This window comes from Microtus oregoni, unplaced genomic scaffold (genome assembly GCF_018167655.1).
Source record: "Microtus oregoni isolate MIOR12 unplaced genomic scaffold, Mior012 000183F_ref0000375, whole genome shotgun sequence".
Lineage (NCBI taxonomy): Eukaryota > Metazoa > Chordata > Mammalia > Rodentia > Cricetidae > Microtus > Microtus oregoni.
In genome coordinates, this window is record NW_024544841.1 from 364,466 (window position 1) to 367,813 (window position 3,348).

Consider the following 3,348-nt stretch of genomic DNA (forward strand, 5'->3'; position numbering starts at 1 on the left):
ACACACACGAAGGCAAACCACTCATACACAAAATAAAATCTTATTTTAACAAAAAATGAGATGGCTAGGGGTGGTGGCACCCACCTTTAATTCCAGCATGCAGGAGGTTGAGGCAGGTGGATCTCTAAGTTCAAGGCCAGTGTCTGATCTACATAGCAAGTGTCAGTTAGCCCTGAAATCCCTTGCATTATAATTGTTACACGCACGCACACACGCGCACACATGTGGGGTGGGGGAAAGACCCCTTTCTAATAACCTGTCTGGCTGCAATCAGCATTCACCATATATAGACAAAGTGTGATGTAGAATTTGCCTTTTACGGGTACGGTCTGGTTAGTTGTCAACTCATGGTTGGCTAAAGCTTGACCACTGCAGTTGGTTGATATTTAGTTGCATATTTACCAGGGTATTTACCTTAGATTACAGTTTGTTTACACATCAAGCAACGGTACGGTTCACTATGATTGGAGTTTGCTTTGGGCCAAACTTGATCAATCTTGTAGATCAAGAATTAGACCAAAGTTATCTGTTTGACAGTTTTTTTTTTACTTTTTTTTTTTTTTTTTTTGGTTTAAAGACAGAGTCTCAGTATGTAGCCATGGTGGGCCTAGAATTTGCTCTATAGACCAGGCTGGCCTCAAACTCTCAGAGATACACCTGCCTCTGCCTCCCAGCAGCTGGGATCAAAGGCCACCATACCCAGCTTAGCACAAATTGAGAAAGAAGTTGTCAATGCCACTTTCTAGTTCCTTCCTCATTGCAAAGGGCCCCAGTCCTGAAGTCACCTGAGACACTCTCATCTGGCCTCCAGTTAGCAAGCACACAAATGGTGCAGACACACAAGCAGACAAAATATCCATACATATACAATTAAAGAGGAAAAAATTAGCCAGGCAGTGGTAGCGCTCACCTTTAATCCCAGCACTCAGGAGGTAGAGGCAAGTGGATCTCTGTGAGTTCAAGGCCAGCTCTGGTCATTAGAGCAAGTTCCAGGACAGTCAGGGCTACACACAGAAACCCTGTCTCAAAAAACAAAAAAACAAAACACCCCAAAACCCCAAAACAACAAAAACACAAAACACCGCCCCCCCAAACAAACAAAAAAACCTTAAAATATAAAATAAAAACAAATGAAATACCAGCTGAAGTTTTTGAAGTGGAAACCAAAGGAGGCACTGGCAGGAGCCCAAGGCTTAGGAGGGAAGGTCAGTCAAGTGAAATACTTTGTCCAGAGCTACTCCACAGAAAGTGACTCATCCACTTTCTGTCTGGTGTGGCAGATTCTGAATAAACAACCATAGCTGGTGGACACCGGCATGGTTCAGCTTAGCTGGGCAATCATCAGTAAACCAGCAGAAACTGTGTTAAGGTCCCCCATAGAGCCCATGGTTTTAAGTATGGCTATGTTCTCCCCTAAATGGCTAGCTGCCCATTTTTTTTTTTCTTTTTCGTGTAAAGCTGAGATAACCACCTGGACCCAGGTAGCTATACTCTATTCAGACCACTTCCATTTTACTAACGTGCCTTTCAAGAATCATCTTAAGCTGGTTCTTGGTGGTGGCACACACCTTTAATTCCAGCACTTGGGAGGTAGAGGCAGGTAGATCTCTGAGTTTGAGGCCAGCCTGGTCTACAGAGCTAGTTAGTTCCAGGACAGCCAGTATTGTTTAGTATCCTTGTCTTGTAAAACAAAAGGAGAATCACCTTAAGGCTGGCCTTTCTACTCACCACCCTCTTGCCTCCGCCCCCGTACGTACTGCAACTATCAGCATACACCACCACATCCGGCTAAGTACTCTAATTAATATCCAGGGCTGGAGGGTTGGCTCAGCAGATAAGGGCATGAGTTGCTCCTGCAGAGGTCCTAGGTTCAGCTCCCAGTACTCATATACGGTGGCTCACCACCATCTTTAACTCCAGTTCCAGACAGTCCTATGCCCTCTTCTGGCTTCCTTGGTCACAATATGTGCATGGCGTACAGACATACATGCCGGCAGAATCACCATATGCTGTGGGAGAATGCTCTTGCACCCTGTAAAGATTTTTCTCTCGAATTGGTCCAATAAAATGCTGAGTGGCCAGTAGCCAGGCAGGAAGTACAGGTGGGGCCACCAGACTAGAATTCTGGGATGAGGAAAGGCAGAGACATATTCGCCACCCAGAGGCAGAGGAAGCAAGAGAATGCCTGAGAACAGGTGACGAGCCACATGACTAAACATTGACAAGAATTATGGGTTAATTTGTTTAATAACAAGCCTGAGCAATAGGCCAAACAGTTTATAATTAATATAAGCCTCTGTGTGTTTCTTTGGAACCGAACAGCTGTGGGACCAGGCAGGAAGGAAACTTCTATCTACACACATATACATAAAATAACTCCCCCCCCCCCCAGACAGGGTTTCTAAGTGTAACAGTCCTGGCTGTCCTGGAACTTGCTCTGTAGACCAGGCTAGCCTCAAACTCACAGAAATCTGCCTGTGTCTGCCTCCCAAGTGCTAGAATTAAGGCATGTGCCACCACTGCCCAGCAATAAATTCTTTTTAAAAGAACTATCCAGTCAGCTTTGAAGGAGAATAGTTGGTCACTGTGTCAGTGGACACAGTGACCCCCAAATGCTCAGAGGCAACTCTAGCTTCCCTCTTTTGGAAACTCCAATCAGCAAAACTCTCGACTACAGAGGGTTAAAGCATTTTAAAGGGAGCGTTAGGGTTATTGGACCCTCAGGTAGTCACCCTGGGCTTGCTCGACAGCTCTGGTGTGAGTGTTGCTCAGCAGGAGCTGATCTGTAGAGAAGCCATGAAAAGGACCACGAAGACAGGCGGTGAGACACTGGAGGTCAGGAAGGTACTGGGCCTACATTTTTTTTTTTAGCTGCTGCGGTAAAGCAGGACAGAGGAGACGGCAGCTTCTCCTTGACTGCTGTAAGGAACTGGACCAGTGACTCTCACTCAGCCTGAAGAAAGTGAATTCTGTCAAACAGTATTAGTCAAAAGCCTAGAGGACCTATTATCTGGCTATAGGCTGGAGCAAAGGAAACACAGTTGGAGTCCTCCCATTGAGCCCCTCTGCCCCCTTGTAGAGATGACCAGCTCCCTCATCTTTGCCAAATGTCCTATCTCCTAGAGCCAGTCTGAGTTCTGAAATGGATGGGTACCGTCTGTTCTTGTCCAGCATCAAGACTCGGTTGGGGCCTTGATGAAGGCAGAAAACAAAACTCCAGTGCCAGTTAAGACTAGATACGGCATCCCAAGGATCTGGCTCCAAGCAGTCACAGCGATGGTCTGGGGAGGCAGGAACTCTGCAGGTTAACATGGCTTCACAACAACTGGACAAAGGGGACTACCACCA